The 17,525-nt window shown below is 35.6% G+C and overlaps 1 pseudogene; it reads right to left on the bottom strand.

The window, feature by feature from the left end:
* Positions 1 to 2,459: 2,459 nt before the first annotated feature.
* Positions 2,460 to 3,842, bottom strand: LOC100976452 (large ribosomal subunit protein eL31-like; annotated as a pseudogene).
* Between the last annotated feature and the right edge of the window lie 13,683 nt (positions 3,843 to 17,525).

The following is a 17,525-nucleotide window of genomic DNA, read 5'->3' as shown; positions in this document are numbered from 1 at the left end:
AATTTTAGAATTTTTTTTTATTTCTGTGAAGAATGTCATTGTTATTTTTATGGGGATTGCATTGAACCTGTAGATTGCTTTCGGTAGTATGGCTATTTTAAACACATCAATTCTTCTGGTCCATGAATATGAAATATCTTTCACTTTTTGTGTCCTCTTACATTTTCTTCTTCGGTGTTTTATAGTTTTCATTATAGAGATCTTTCACTTCTTTGATTAATTCCTAGGTATTTCATTTTATTTCAGGCTACTGTAAATTTTGATTTCTTTTTTAGATTGTTCACTGTTGGCATATAGAAATGCTACTGATTTTGTACGTTGGTTTTGTATCCTGAAACTTTACTGGATTTGTTAGTTTTAAGAAATTTGTGATGGAGTCTTTAGCTTTTTTCCAAATATAAAATTATAATATCTCCAAACAAAGGTAATTTGACTTTTTTTCTTTTCAATATGGATGGCATTTATATCTTTCTCTTGTCTGATCACTCTAGCTAGGACATCCAAAACAATGTTATATAATAGTGGTGAATGTGGGCAACTCATCATGTTCCAGATCTCAGGGTAAAGGCTTTCAGCTTTTCCCCATTCAGTATGATACTAGCTATGGGTATGTCATAGTTATATATGACTTTTATTGTATTGAGGTATGTTCCTTCTCTACCTAGTCATTTGAGGGTTTTGATCATAATGAGATTTCAAATTTTATCAAATGCTTTTTCAGCCTCAATTGAAGTGATCATATGGTTGTCCTTCATTCAGTTGCTATAATATATTACATTGATTGATTTTCATATGTAGAATCATCCTTGCATCCCAGGGATAAATCCCACTTGGTCATGATGGATGATCTTTTAAATATGTTGTTGAGTTTGGTTTACTAGTATTTTCTTGAGGATTTTCGAATAAATATTTATGGGAGCTATTGTCCTATAGTTTTCTTTTTTTGATGTTTCTTTGTCTGATTTTGATATCAGGGTAATATCAGCCTTGTAGAATGAGTTGTAAGCGTTCCTTTCTCCTCTATTTTTTCAAATAGTTTGAGTAGGATTGGTATTAATTTTTCAGTGATGCCATAGCATCCCAGGCTTTTCATTATTGGGAGAGCTTATAACTCCAATCATATTACTTATTATTTGTCTGTTCAGGTTTTGGATTTCTTCCTGGTTCAATCTTGGTAAGTTGTATGTGTCTGGGAATTTATCTATTTCTTCTAGGTTTTTATTGGGATGTAGCTGCTCTTAGTAGCTACTAATTATCCTTTGAATTTCTGCAGTACCAGTTGTAATGTCTCCTTTTTCACCTATAATTTTATTTATTTGGGTCTCCTCTCTTTTTTTTTTTTTTTAGTTAGTTTCACAAAAATTTTGTCAATTTTGATTAACTTTTCAAAAAATTACCATTTCATTTATCGTTTTTATTGTTTTATTTCAATTTCAGTGTTTTCTGCTCTGATCCTTATTATTCTTTTAGTTTACTGATTTTGGGTTTGGTTTGTTCTTGCTCTTCTAGTTCTTTAAGATATAAGGTTATATTGTTTATTTAAAGTTTTTCTTCTTTTGTGTAGGCATTTATAGCTATAAAGTTTCCTCTTAGTACTGCTTTTGCTGTATCATATTGGTTTTGGCATGTTGTGTTTTCATTTTCATTTGTTTCAATAATTTTTTTAAATTTGTTTTTGATTTGCTCATCAACTCACTGATCATTCAAGAGCATATTGTTTAATTTTGATGTGTTTGTACAGTTTCCAAATTTCCTCTTGTTGTCAATTTATAGTTTTATTCGATTATGGTCAGTGAAGATCCTTTATATGATTTCAATGTTTTTGCAATTTTAAAGATTTGATTTGTGACCTAATATATGGCCTGTCCTTCAGAAGGATCGATATGCTGAAGAGAATAATTTGTATTCTGTAGCTGTTGTATGAAATGTTCTGTAAATATCTATTAGGTCCATTTGTTCTGTAGTGCAGATTAAGTCTGATGTTTCTTCATTGATTTTCTGTTTTGATGATCTGTCCAATGCTGAAAGTGGAGTGTTGAAGTTTCTAGCTATTATTTTATTGGAATCTACTTCTTTCTTAAGCTCTAATAATATTTGCTCTCTCTATATATCTGGGTGCTCCAGTGTTGGGTATAGATAGATAGATAGATAGATAGATAGATAGATAGATAGATATAGATAGATAGATATAGATAGATAGATAGATAGATACATATTTAAAATTATTATATACTCCTGCTGAATTGACCCCTTTATTATTATATAACTTTCTTTGTCTTTTTTTGTCCTAAAATATATATATTTTTTCTGATATAACTACTCCAGTTCTTCTTTGGTTTCCATTGGCATGAAATAGCTTTTATTTTCCTTTTATTTTCAGTCTATATGTCTCTGGATATGTGAAGTATGTTTCCTGTAGGCAACAGACTGTCAAGCCTTTTTTTCAAGGCAATTTTATAACTTTATTTCATGTATTTGATGATCAGCAATTAGTTCTCATCCACACTGACTGTCTGTAGATTTTTGAAAGTGGTACCAGGTACATAGGTAACCAAAGTATAGAGCTTATTTGATGAATCTTTATCCTCATTACATTTTCTGGACAAACACAGATGGATTCTGTTTGTGACATTCCTTATTCCTTTTGCCCAGGCAGCTTTGTTGAGCCTGGTATCAATGAGCACAGCTGGAGTTCCCATCTCCTTCATGGCAAATTTCCGAATCTCTTTGAGTGCCTGAGGGGCACACTTCTTGAAGCCCACTTCATGGATATGCTTCTGAATGTTGATGGTGTATTCTTGGGTCACCACCTCAATGATCCAGAATGGCCTTTTTTCTTCTTGCTGCCCTTCTTTGCAGGAGCCATTCTGCTGGGTCTAAGTTGGAAAGGAAATGCTTTTTCTTTTTTTACATCTATTCAGCTCCTCTATGTCTTTTCATTGGAGAGGTTAGTCCATTTACCTTCAATATTATTATTATTTATTTATTTATTTATTTATTTATTTATTTTTGAGACAGAGTCTCGCTGTCGCCCAGGCTGGAGTGCAGTGGCGCGATCTCGGCTCACTGCAGGCTCTGCCCCTCTGGGGTTCACGCCATTCTCCTGCCTCAGCCTCCCGAGTAGCTGGGACTATAGGCACCCACCACCTTGCCTGGCTAATTTTTTGTATTTTTGGTAGAGACAGGGTTTCACCATGTTAGCCAGGATCGTCTCGATCTCCTGACCTCATGATCCACCTGCCTTGGCCTCCCAAAGTGCTGGGATTACAGGCATGAGTCACCGCTCCTGGCCCAATATTATTATTGATTAAGGAATTACTCCTGCTATTTTGTTATTTGTTTTCTGGTTGTTCTGTGGCCTACTCTTCCTTTCTTCTTTCTTTCCTATCTTCCTTTTTGTGAAGGTGATTTTCTCTAGTCATCTGCTGATATGTTTTAGATTCTTGCTTTTTATTTTTTGTGTATCTGTTGTAGGATTTTTGATTTGAGGTTACCATGTGCCTTCCAAATAACATCTTATAAGCCATTATTTTAAACTGATGACAACATAACACTGATTGCAAAAACGAACAGGCAAAGAGAAAACTAACACAAACTCTACATTTTAACTTTATCCCCCCTTTTTAAACTTTTTATTGTTTCTATTTATCTTGTTATACTGTCTACATTTTAAAACATTGTTGTAGTTATTTTTGATAGATTCATCTCTTAGTCATTCAACTCAAGATATGAGTAGTTTATAAACCACAATTACTATGTTATAATATTCTGTGTTTGTCTGTGAACTTACTACATATAATAAGACAGTATATAAGCTAGTACAATTTTACATAAAGATGTTACATAAAGTCATATAATACAAAAAAGGAAATGAAAACATCTAAATGTCAAGGGAAGGACATTGGTTCATATGGTACATAAATGTAATAAAACATAGACAGAATAATTGATGTTAATGAAGATTTTTTAATGTAGAAATTATGTATTATGTGTTTTGTTGCCTTTTGTAAAAGTCGTGTTATTGTTTATAAAATATCATAACAAAGTCTCACAAGACATGCACTCAAATATTGCTTGAAGTTGGGAGTTTACTTGTATACTTCAAATTGGTTCTGTAATACTTTTCTAGTGTGCAAAAACCATTTTTGAAAATTATGTACTTCAACTTCTAGCAAAAACAAACCAGAGCTAGAGGTACTATCAAGCATATTAATGGCTCAAGTGTACTTTCAGGGCATTTTCCAATTGCTTCTGCTCTAATTTCTCCCTATAGCTCTTTGATGAAGCACTCCCTGAGTCAAGCCCTGAGTTACTTATCTAGTCCATTTTGTCTCCCATAGAACCTTTATGAGGTTGCCTTCTTGGCCCATTAATAGACTATCTTTTGGACTCTGCCTAAGTTATGCATTAGATGTTCATCAGGTCATTCCCTAACCAGAAATGTACTGAGACATTTTTAGGGAAGATTACTGTGCATCTCAATCCTATCTGTTTTATATTCTTGCCACTTTGGTTCTTAGCAACAAAGGGCTTTGAGAGCCTGTTTGCCCTTTGTCTGCAGTGCTTCTATTATGTTTTCCCAGGGTTGCATTAGTGCCAGAGATGCTTGGATTCTGTTAGCCAGGATCCACTAGTATTGGATAAGATTCTTTTGAAGGTGGTGCTTCAATTGGTTCTATATCTCATCATTGAAAGAAACTACTACAGTAAAAATAAAGATTGGCACAGAGTCCTTATGGGCCAGGCTGTAGTGGAAAATTTTGAGAGCAAGAGTACAAATAGCCTGCTGAAGTGTTGGTTCCCTCAAAATATGAGATCTCTAGTAAAAAAGATGCCAGAGGGGTGCCCAGTGGTAAGGATGAAATAAAATAAATTTGTATAAGGGTCCAGTGGCAAGCAGGTATCTGGTGACAAGGAGATGTTGTTGGAAGATACAAAGAGAAAATCTGGGAGTATAGAGGATACAGTGGCAGATGAGACACTATTGAAAGACACAAGAAGGCCTGTGGTGCAGTGTAGAGTAGAAATACTGAAGGATTATAAGAGATCACTGGCAAGGTGGGCTCCGAATTAAGAAGAAATAGAGACATGAGCTTGGGTGGAAAAAATGTGAATAAAAATATAATGCCAATGGTAGAGTGGCCTCTGACAGCTGCAAGAGTTGGTGATGATGGTGAGTGGAATATGGTTGGGGGGGGGTAATTTTGAAGGCAGTGTATAAAAAGCATCAGGAAGAACAGGAGAGAAAGTAGGTCAGAGTTGGGATCCAGTGAAAGAAAATGAGCTTCAATAGTGATAGCAGCAGGAGGCAAACAAATCCCTAGGCAGACAAGGGTAGGTCCCTGATGAAACTCAACCTTCAAACCACACAGTTTAAAGCTGGAAAACCAAACTACAGGTCTTGGATAAATCCACAGACTAGATTGAGAACCACTCTTCCCATTTGGTGTGCTTTTCTCTGATTGATCCCCACCCTTGGATAAATCCACAGACTAGATTGAGAACCACTCTTCCCATTTGGTGTGCTTTTCTCTGATTGATCCCCACCCTTCACCTATTTTACATATTACTACCCTTCCCTAATTGGTATTTTACACTATCGTGCCCATCTTTGAGTGGTGCCTTTTTTGCGTACTCACAAACCTACCAGCATGCACTCCCCCATTCTGTGCCCATAAAAGCCCCAGACTCAGGCAAGCTTTGGGACTACCTGATTTTGAGTGAGGGTGGAGACTACCTTATTTTGGGTAAGGGGGCAGACCAACTCGGGTCCCTCTCTCCACTGAAAGCTGTCACTCAATAAAACTTTTTGCCTTGCTCACCTGTTGGCTGGCAGCATAACTTCATTATTCTTGGACATGGGACAAGAACTCAAGACCTGCTGATCAGCAAGAGCAAACAAAGTTGTAACCCTGTGGCGTTCTCCTTCCCAGTTGCTGAGCAATGGGAGAGGGAGCTGCTGGGTGCCACACACCCTCTGATCATCAGGCTGCAGATGGTGGGACTGAAAGGTCTGTTAGCATGCTGTAACACTCCCTTTGGGGTTACTGGGTCATTGGCATCCTTGTTTGGGTGGGGGTTTTTGGGTCACTGGCATCCTTGTTTGGGTGCCACTGCATTCCCATTGTCCAGATGCCAGTGTAGTGCCCAATGCAGCAGCAGGTCACAGCACATCTGGCCAAGCTGCAGGCTGAGCACAGATCCTGTGGTGAGCATGGGTTCTGGTTGGGAGTGCAAGCCAAGTGCAGTCTGCCAGGCCAACTGGGTGGGGTACCTCCTGCAGCAAGCCCAGGGCCTTAATGAGGCCTGGGCAAGGTTATTGTCAGCCATGGAGGTCTCTGGCTGATGAAGTAGTATCAAAAAATCCTGTGTCAATGGGGTCCTAAGCTAGACAGACTGCCCCCAGAAGTCCCAGAACAGATGGAGGCATGTGATTAAGAGGAATCAAAAAAGGGTATTGTGTGTGGTCCTCTGTAGAAAACAGTGTAGGACAAAGGCCATAGTTAAAGGAGACTTAGAGATAGAGGAGCTGATCACTGGCATTCTGAAAGGTTTGATAAGAAGATGAAGGCCAGGGTTAGAGATGGCTCAGCCAGTGTTTGTGTGGAATCAAAAGAGAACATAAGAGGAGCAACAAATCTCACCGAGTCTCCAAAAAGCAGAAGACCCCTGTCTTCAATTGTTGTACTGCATACGTCACAGAAAGGTTTTTGACACAACTGATTAAGAAAATTTCCATTGTCATAGAGTATGCCCAGGTGCCTGCAGAAGACAGAAGGCATAGGATCCAGTCAGGAAAACTGAAGCAGAAAGTCCTGGCTGCCCTAGCCGAGGTAGTGGCACCCAATACATCTTTCCCCTTTACATTAACATACATCTCTGATTTCATAGTTACCCTTTGATTCCTCAGTCCACAGCTTTTCTTCATATACCCTTCCCTCTGGCTTTCTTTACACGTTTCAACACATACTATATTTGGTCCATGCTAGAAAAATACTGGAGAGAGGATGAAGAGAGTAATACATCAGCATTTGATACAACCTGTGAAGTAGTAGATCTGGTGTTATCTCAAAGGAGGAATCTGAGTCTTAGCAAGTTCAACAATTTACATAAAGTAAATTTCATTGTATATTATACAACAAAGTTCTGCCTCCAAAGCCAGCCAAATCATTTCACTGTATTTTACACTGTCACCTGAAGGTGAGATCCATTGGCCAGCTCCATCATTCTTTCATTTTCATGGATAGGCTGAAAAGGAATCTGAGAAGTGTCACAGGATTTTGTTTATTTCTCATGAGCCTCTCTGCTTTGTTTTCTGAGAGATACTTACTCTTATGACTGACATCCTCATAAATTGTAGACATGAGGCCCCTGGAAAGGAAAAATTAAGATTAAACCCTGAGGAGCTCTAGGTTGAATGGGCAGAGTGTTGCTTTGTACATTGTCCTCCTCTTGCCTCTAGATTGATGCAAAAAATAAGAAAAAAAAGACATGGCCTGCAGGGCTTTTATCCAACATAATTATTTATTCTCAAAGTTCATAAAGATATTTTCTAAATTGTTTTTCTTTGAGAACCTCTGGAGGGTTTTTTTAGTACGTGATCCTCCCCTGATTTTTTTCAGACAGTACTTCTCTGATGAAAGGATAGAATCTCAACTCTATAGGGGAATGCATGCTTCAGTAGTAAGTTCAACTACTGCACTCACATTACATGATCTGTATAGTTCAATGTTAATTTTGATAAATTTCACCATGTTTGTACATATTTTCATGATATAGCATGTCAAAAGGGTGATATCAATACAAAACTTTGAGTGGATGTTTAAAGACCAAATTTCTAGCTACTACTAAAATACATAAAATCCATTTGGGGATTACCATCTATAGAAAGAACATAACTTTCATCAGACAATTTTAGAGATCAAAAGAGATTTCTGGCCAGGACATCTTGACACTGACCTGGATCTGACCCTACTCACATGTGCAAGAGTAAGAAATATATTTAACATAGCTTTCAGAGTTTTATTTTTGAGAACTATAAGATGTTAGTTCTCCCTACCTGATTCTCAGCAATGATGTTCACCATGATTTGTAAGCAAGAACATGAGGTTATCCAAAGTTAGAGGGCATCTTCATTTTATTTGCTTTCATTTTAAAGTCTTAAAGGACCTAAGCTTAACATGTATTGGGCAGTTGTGTTAGAAATCACAGGTTTGTGATTGTATCAGTAACACCACAGAAATAAAACTATGATTTCTGTCCATACTCAAAAGTAGGTAAATAAAGTTTCCATATTGAAAAATATTTTAAAGAATATGAAGTATAATATACAGTCATCTTTTGGAAAATCATGAAGAAAACTAGAACTGTATCATCATAATATGGAAATTCACTTACATGTTATTTCCTCAATTGAATTAATGAGGTGAATAAAAATGTATCTTTTAGATAAAAATTTTAAAGGAAATAAACATATATAGTGTATGTGTGGAAATATTTGACAAAACATTTTCATGTTGAGAAAAATATATTAATCCATAATTTATAATTTACTGATGAATATAACAAATATACCGTTTTTTTGAGAGCTGTTTTCTTTTCATAGGTCTCCTCTAATATCCAAAAAGGTAATATTTGATATATTTGATGACATTGAATAACAAAAATAAATGTATATTTTTTTTCCACAGCACAAGTCATTTGACTCACATATAATCTCATTTTTGTACCACAATTTTGTTTATCCTAATACACATTTTAAGAATAAAAATTCCAAATGCAAGTCAAGAACTCTGTATTCTTTTGTTAGAAAACAAAAGAGTTATTAATAACTGTAATTTTAATATATATTTATGATCTTATTAATTCTGAAAGCAATCATTAATGTTGGAACATTTTAGGTTTAAATAGCATAAATCAGACCAGCGTCAACTTCATCTTTCTCCTAATTTTAATGATACTTCTGAGACCCAGAGGATATATTTCATAGCATGGTCTTCAAATACTTTACCATGGGTTTTATACATGGTTAATCAATACAAATACTGACAGTTATTGATCATTAGCTTCTCAGAGGTTTCTTAACCCTTAAATCACCCTAATAATGTCCTCATAAACTAGGGATTGTCTACCATTACTCTTCCTTGTGTGCTACAGCTGTCATGCCATTAAGTAGTACCATCTTTGCCATCTGTGAAAAAATACTGTTTTTATATAAAGAACATAATTTTTATTGTGACCAACATTGACATTCTGTACTGCAATCAACACTCCTAGAAGCAGAGTAGAATGGTGGTTGCCAGGGACTAGGGGAGGAGAGGATGGGGAGATGCTGGTAAAAGGGCACAAACTTTCAGTTACAAGATGAGTAACTTCTGGGTATCTAATGTACAGCATGGTGACGATTGTTAATAATACTGTATTGTTTACTTGAAATTTACTAAGAGAGTAGAGCTTCAGTGTTCTCACCACACACACACACACACACACACACACACACACACACACACAATGGTAACTATGTGAGGTATGGATGTGTTAATTAACTTGGTTGTGGTAATCATTTCACAATACATATGTATATTATAATCATCACACTGTACACTTTAAATATATGTAACTCTTAAAATTTTATTTGTCAATGATACCTCAATAAATCTGAGGGAAAAAGGACTCCTCTGTCTTTCAAATAACTCATGACAGTTATATAGTTTATCATCATGGCATACATTTAATTGTTCATGGTAGATGTTGAACAAAGATCAAGTACACAGAATTTTTGACATTCTGAAAAACACTGCTTTTTGACTGATCAGTATCACTAATGCATTTTCATAACTTCTGTTGAATAAAATAATTTTGAAAGAATTTTATGGAATTATATTAATAGAAAATCAAATGTAGATGAAATCTATTTACTTCTTTGGTCTACTCAGTTTTCAGTCATTTCTAAAAATGTGAAACTATCCAAATTTCAGAGATAGAGGTCAATTTCATTACTACGGACCCTGATAAAGCTAGTACAGAAACCTGTAAAACACATATTTGTTTTTGGATTTTGTACTATTGGGGTGAGTTAGATATAGTGCAAAATAACCTATTTCTTGATATTTTAGAACACTATTGTAGCTAGAACTTTGGTGTGAAAAAGCAATGAAATTTGGAAATACTGAAGTCTGAGGTCAGTACCTGTGAGGAAAATAGGAGGAGAAAAGATAATTTTTAATCCTGGTATCCTTCTTTATCTTTGTCTATCTTACTTCATAGATAATTATTATGTTTTATATTGTTATGCCTGAAGTAATTGATATTTATCATCTAGGACTTACACAATGAATAATGTGACACTTTTAAGTTGAATAGAGATGAAGACATTATTTCATTTTTTAAATGAAAAAACTAAGACCTAAGTCAGGAAAAGAAAAGTCCAAAGGTTTTTTTCTTCTAGTGCTATTTTGGTTCTTTTTGCTAGAAACTAGGGTTTTCTTGTGAATATGATGTAAGTTCTATTGTTAAGGAGCTTACAAATTAGTGAAGGATGTGGAAAAGAGATAAAAATTGTTACCTAATGTGCTAACTGCTAACTTAGAATGAAGAACCATGTAAAGCACATTGTAGGGACATTTTAACGAAGATTTGCTTCAGAAAAATATCCTAGTCCACAATGTGTAAATTGAGATAAGAAAGATGAATTGTAACTCACCTAGAAAAGGGGGAGTAGGAAGAGGGCAAAGGAAAAGTTTTCCAAATAGGGAAAATAACATTCATTTGTTCATGAATTCAGGCTTGAGTTTATTCATTCAATAACCTTATATTTTGAACACCTATTATGTCCTAGGGATAGTTCTAAATATGAGGGGTCCAAATTTAGGGAAGAAATATACAGTTTCCGTGCCGTCACAGAGCTTACAATCTTGTGGGTTACAATCTTGTGGCAAAGTAATACAGTAACTGTATTACTGTGATTCATTTTTAATAAATGTCTCTCTTTGCTATCACAAAACTTACAATCTTGTGGCAAAGAGACACATTTATAAAAGAATCACAGTAATACAGTTGACCTTTGAACAATGCAGTGGTTAGGGATGCTGATCCCTTTGCAGTAGAAAAATTGTGCATAACTTTTAACTCCCCCTAACCTTAACTACTAATAGCCTACTGCTCACCAGAAGCCTTACAGATAATATAATCAGTTGATTAACACCTAGTTTGTATGTTATGTATATTTTATGTTGTATTTCTACTATAAAGTAAGCTAGATAAAAGAAAATGTTATTGAGAAAATCATAAGAAAGAAAAAATATATTTACTATTCATTAAGTGGATTATCATAAAGATCTTCATCCTTGTCATCTTCATGTTCAGGTTGAGGAGAAGAAGAAGAATTGGTCTTGCTGTCTCAGGGTAGTAGAGGAGGAAAATTTGCATATAAGTGGAGTTCGTGGTTCAAACTTATGTTGTTCAAGGGTCAACTGTATATGTACAATTGTAACTGTGTCCTATACACTGTACTATCAGTGCATACAAGAAAAAGCAATAACTTAAGAAGAATATGAGTTAACAAGGCAAATTCTATAGTTGGAGTGGTGGTTGTATAGGAAAGTGAGAGAATGGAGACTAGACCACAGTATGTTCAGATGTCCTGTGGTGGAAGTGTAAGCAAAGGTTATATTACCATGTCTGAAAAGGTTAATGAGATTAGAATAGCCTGAGTTGATTCAGAAGATCGGAGAGGTTATTGCCATTATTTAGGTAGCTTTGCTATTTTTATCTAAAAGCTGTAGGAGTATAGATGAAGAGAAAAAGATCATTAAAAAATTTCCAATAGTTAAAAAAAATCACTAAGACAGATCATTATTTACCAAAGTTGAATCTATACGTTCACTGTAACACAGGAATTTGACTCATAGATAAATTCAACATACACAAATAGACACGTATATGTGCATTCAAAGACTTGCACAGACAGGGTGCGGTGACTCACACCTATAATCCCAGCACTTTGGGAGGCTGAGGCGGGTGGGTCACTTGAGGCCAGAAGCTTGAGACCAGTCTGTCCAGCATGGTGAAACCCTGCCTCTACTAAAAACACAAAAAAATTAGCCGGGTGTGGTGGCATGGCTGTAGTCCCAGCTGCTCAAGAGGCTGAGGCAGGAGAATTGCTTGAACCAGGGAGGTGGAGGTTGCAGTGAGCTGAGATCACACTGCTTCACCCCAGCCTGGGTGACGGAGTGAGAATCCGTCTCAAAAAAAAAAAAAAAAAAAAAAACTCTCACAAAAATGTTTACACTAGAATTAATATTTTTGTTATTTGGAGTTTGATGTGTCTTTGTCATATATAAGGAGCAGTGTCAAGTAGGCAGGGAGGTATAAGTTCTGCAATTTATGTAAAAGTTCTGGCCTTGAGAAATAATTTTTTTTCTTCAACTTTTATTTTAAGTTCCAGGGTGTATGTGCGGGATATGCAGGTTTATTACGTAAGTAAACATGTGCCACGGTGGTTTGCTACACAGATCAACCCATCACCTAGGTATTAAGCCCAGCATCCATTAACTATTCTTCCTGAAGCTCTCGCCCCCTCAGTAACCCCAACAGGTCCCGGTGCGTGTTGTTCCCCCAGTGTGTCCAGGTGTTCTCATTGTTCAGCTCCTACTTATAAATGAGAACATGCAGTATTTGGTTTTCTTTTTCTACATTAGTTTGCTGAGGATAATGACTTCTAGCTCAATCCATGTCCCTGCAAGTACATAATCTCATTTCATTTTATGGCTGCATAGCATTCCATGGTGTATATGTACCACATTTTCTTTATCCAGTCTAACATTGATGGGCATTTGGGTTGCTTCCATATCTTTGTTGTTGTGAACAGTGCTGCAGTGAACATACTTGTGCATGTATCTTTATAATAGAATGATTTATATTCCTTGGGGTATATATCCAGTAATGGGACTACTGGGTTGAATAATATTTCTGCTTCTAGATCTTTGAGGAGTTACCACACTGTGTTCCACAATGGTTGAAATAATTTACATTTCCAACAACAATGTAAAAGCATTCCTTTTTCTCTGTAACCTCGCCACCCCAGTTGTTTCTTGATTTTTTAATAATCACCATTGTGACTGGCATGAGATGGTATCTCATTGTGGTTTTGACTTGCATTTCTCTAATGATCAGCGACATTGAGCTTTTGTTTGTTGGCTGCATGAATGTCTTCCTTTGAGGAGTGTCTGTTCATGTCCTTTGCCCACATTTAGTGTTTTTTTTTTCTTGTAAATTTGTTTAAGTTTCTTGTAGACTCTGAATATTAGACCTTTGTCAGATGGATAGATTGTAAAAAATTTCTGCCATTCTATAGGTTCTCCATTCACTCGGATGATAGCTTCTTTTGCTGTGCAGAAGCTCTTTAGTTTAATTAGATCCCATTTGTCAATTTTTGCCTATGTTGCAATTGCTTTTGATATTTAAGTCATGAAAGCTTTGCCTTTGCCTATGTCCTGAATGGTATTGCCTAGATTTTCTTCTAGGGTTTTTATAGTTTTGGTTTTTAATTTAAGTATTTACTTCATCTTGAGTAAATTTTTATATAAGGTGAAAAGTTTTAGTTTTGTACATATGGCTGGCCAGTTCTCCCAGCACTATTTATTAAATAAGGAGTCCTTTCCCCATTTCTTGTTTTTGACAATTTGAAAATTCTTTGGCAATTTCAAAATTCTTTTCAAATTGCATTGGAAAGATATCAATGGGTTTTAGACAGCAGAATGCTATGATCAAAGTATTATTTGGAAAATAGGCAACAGGGAAACAATAGTGGAGAAACTTAGGATGTAGTGGCTATAGTCTGCATAAAAAATGAAGCTGACAGGGAAGGTGGAGAAAAGAGGTTGGATTTTATATACATTTTGGTGGTGGTATTAATGGGATTTGCTGATAAACCATGGGTGGATAATTAAAAAAAGTCAAAGATAACTGTAGGTCTTCATGGATAGTGAGAAACACTTTAAGAAAATCATATCATCAGTATTTCCTTTTTACAATGTTATTAGATATCCAAGGGAAGTCTTCTAGGCAGTTTGATATACCCAAAGGAAACTCAGTGGTAGATTCAGGCTGGAGGTTCAGATTTGAGAGCCGTTATTACATTAATTCAAGAAATATTTGTTGAACTTTGTTAGATATTGCTTTAGGAACTAAAGAATAGACAATCTATTGCATTACTGCTTATTAGGAAGTGATACAGCAGAAAACTATAAACAATCAAGTGCTTTTGTTTAACATATATTCTAGTTGGAGAAAATTTTAAAAAATATTTCTTATGAGCTAATATTCATAGAACATATTCTATCTTTAAAGAACTGTTTTAGGCTGGCACAGTGGCTCACGCCTGTAATCCTAGCACTTTCGGAGGCTGAGGCAGGTGGATTGCCTGAGCTCAGGAGTTTGAAACCAGCCTGCACAACATGGTGAAACCCCGTCTCTACTAAAATACGAAAAATTAGCCAGGCTTGGTGGTACGGACCTGTAGTCCCAGCTTCGGCATGCTGAGGCCGGAGAATTGCTTGAACGTGGGAGGCAGAGGTTGCAGTGAGCCGAAATTGTGCCGCTGCACTCCAGCCTGAGAGACAGAGCAAGACTCTGTCTCAAAAAAAAAAAAAAAGAAAAAGAAAAAAAGAAAATTGTTTTAAAAGCACTTTTCATGTAGCTGTTCATTTACTCTTCCCAATAATCCTATTATCACTGTAATTTTGTTTTAAATTTCTTAAATCCCCTAAGTAAATAAACAGGTGCACAAAATACAATTTCAAGTGTTGAAAAGTACAATGCAGAAAAATAAAGTAGGACCATGAGATAGACTACTACAGACTAATGGAGTTTGGCCTGTTAGATATTTCTAGTTAGGGTAGCCACAAAGATGACATTTGGGAAGACAACTGGATGAAGTTAGGTGGTGAGCTATGAAATATCAGGGAGAAGAGCATTCATAGTAAAAGACAGGCAAAGCTTAAAGCATTGTAATTAGAACATTTGTCTTATATTCAAGGATCAAGGACATCAGAAGGATCACCATGTCTGGAGTAGAGATGACAGAAGGAGAGTGATAAGAAATGTGATCAGGTTTTGTTTTGTGGGGGAGATTTTATTTAAAGCCATGATATTGTACAAGAGGGAGCAAGAATAGAAAGAAGAAAATGTAAGAGGACAGACCCTGGGGCAATCCATCATTTAGAAGTCCGCACTGAAACATCCTAGGTAGAAAAAAGACAATCAGTTTGATATACAGAAGAAAGGAGACACCACGTCTCTTCCTTCAAATGTTGAATACATTAAAAGAAAAGGTTAAATAAAAAAGAAAAAAAATAGCTAATAGGAGAGGATTTCTGAAGGGCTTGGAATATATTGTCTCCAAAGCACCAGGAAGAGATTAGTTTAACTTAAGCTCACAGTTCCTCTTTGGTGAGAGGAAGAATGAGTTAAAGATATATGAATGTAGATAAATCTGTAGTTCAACTATTGAAAAAATGAAGGAATTTTCATTTGATTTCTTCTCTTGTTTGGGAATGTAGAGTGTTATAAAAGTTTAGAAGGGGTGCTAGAGACTGAAATAATTCAATTAACATAGCTGAAGAATAAATTTTGGATGATAAGGTGGAAGAACGTGGACAAAAGGTAATGCTTTCTTATTGGAATAAGGTAGGCAGAGTCCCCCAGTGTTCCCCATCTTTTGTTCTTTACCCTGACCAAGTAAAAAGGGTACCTTGGCTGCTCTGTGACAAAGCCAGCAACATGTTTTCTTCTGCAGGCTTGAACTCAAGCCAGAGTGTTGAGCATTGCTAGGTACTGATAATGTTGTTTAGGTTGTTGCTTGAAACTCTGAAAGATCAACTATGTTGCTTCATATGTAGAAACTAGCCCTGGCCCTAAGTCATATTCTTTCAACCTGAATATAAACTCCATAACACAACTTCCTTTTAAAGGAGAACATCACTTGTCTTTCTGTCTTGAGGACTCTGAAGTCTTGTGTATGTAAGCTCCACTAATGAATGCTTTAGACTAATCACCCTGGTATTTAGTGTTTCTTTCTTGGAATCCCAACTATCTCTATCTTGGGTTGGTTTGGGGCAGTCCTTTGCAGGAATTCTACTGCCGCTGTTTTTAGGGCTATTTCAGCTGTCGATCTGGAGAAACAGAATAAGGTAAGAATATGCAAGACTCAGAGGACTAAAGAAATTAAATAGCCTGTGAAAGAGTGTGTCTATTTATATTAAGGCAATGGAGACAAAAAATATTTAAGAAGGAAATAGACAAGTCAAAAGTTATGTTTTCTCATAATTGTTCCATATGTTAACTGTAGAAATTCACTATGACATACAGAACTAATCCTAACACGTTCTGCACACGTTATTTTCCACCCATTCCAGTTTTTAGAACAACATAAATGGATGTAAATTGCTGATTAGAGAATTGAAGATGTTTTAATCTATAATTTGTGTGTTTTGATTGAGAAGAAAATATGCTTAATGTACTCTATTCCTATATAACTAAAAACTAATGTACTATATAGGTCCATATATACATTATAAAATTATAAATACCATTATCATTCAGAGAGCATTGATAAAAGGAATCTTCAGAAATGCTACCAAAAAAAAATTGAACATCCTCCCCAAAATTGAAAAATTCATCCTGCCACCTACATATTATACAGAGTTTTGAAGTAAACATAAATTTACTACTTACTAGAGGTATGTTAACTTATCTCTGCCTCTGTATCTTTCTCTCCTTCATTCTTTCATTTTCCCATTCCTCTCTCTCCAACCTCTCTTCTTTCTTATCATTTCTCTTTCTCTATAAATAGAGGCAGTATGGAAGTTATTAGTAATGTTTATCTAAGTTCCATGTTCTCATTCTAAACATATGATTGGATTGCATATTACTGTCTCATTAAATTAACTATAGGCTAGTAACTTGCTTTGGCCAATGAAACCTGAGCAGAAGTTACATGTGTAACTTTGTGGTTGAAACTTTAAGATACATTGTGCAACTAACTTCTTTTCCATGGTCATGATGTAAGTAGCAATATGTGTTAAGAGGATATCTCCATTAACTTGAGTTGCTGGGTAACTATGATGAGAAGAGACCTTCTGTTCAGAAAATAAACTTTTAATGTATAAACCCATTGGGATTTGAGTTTGTTCCTTGAGCATAATTCTGACTGACACAGGACATGAAACTGAGAGTGGAATTTCTAACAGTAAAATTAACTTTAATATTATTGGAGAAAATAATTGCCAACCTGTAATTGTATTTCAAGGAAAGCAGTCTTTCAGGAAGAAATAGAAAAATATTTTTTCTATATCCTGAGATATACGCAGAAAGATTTTGCCATGAGAAAACCCTCACTAAAGATAATTTAAGTATGTTTTACAAGCTAAAGGAAAGTAAGCCAAAGAAAATGCCTAAATTGAAAGAAGAAAGAAAATGGTATAAAGATATGAAAAAATTTAAATGCTCATTAACTATATGAAAAA

Source organism: Pan paniscus, chromosome 10, assembly GCF_029289425.2.
Source record: "Pan paniscus chromosome 10, NHGRI_mPanPan1-v2.0_pri, whole genome shotgun sequence".
NCBI classification, from domain to species: Eukaryota; Metazoa; Chordata; class Mammalia; order Primates; family Hominidae; genus Pan; species Pan paniscus.
The sequence above is the reverse complement of the archived record's forward strand: the minus strand, read 5'-3'. Positions and strand labels throughout refer to the sequence as shown.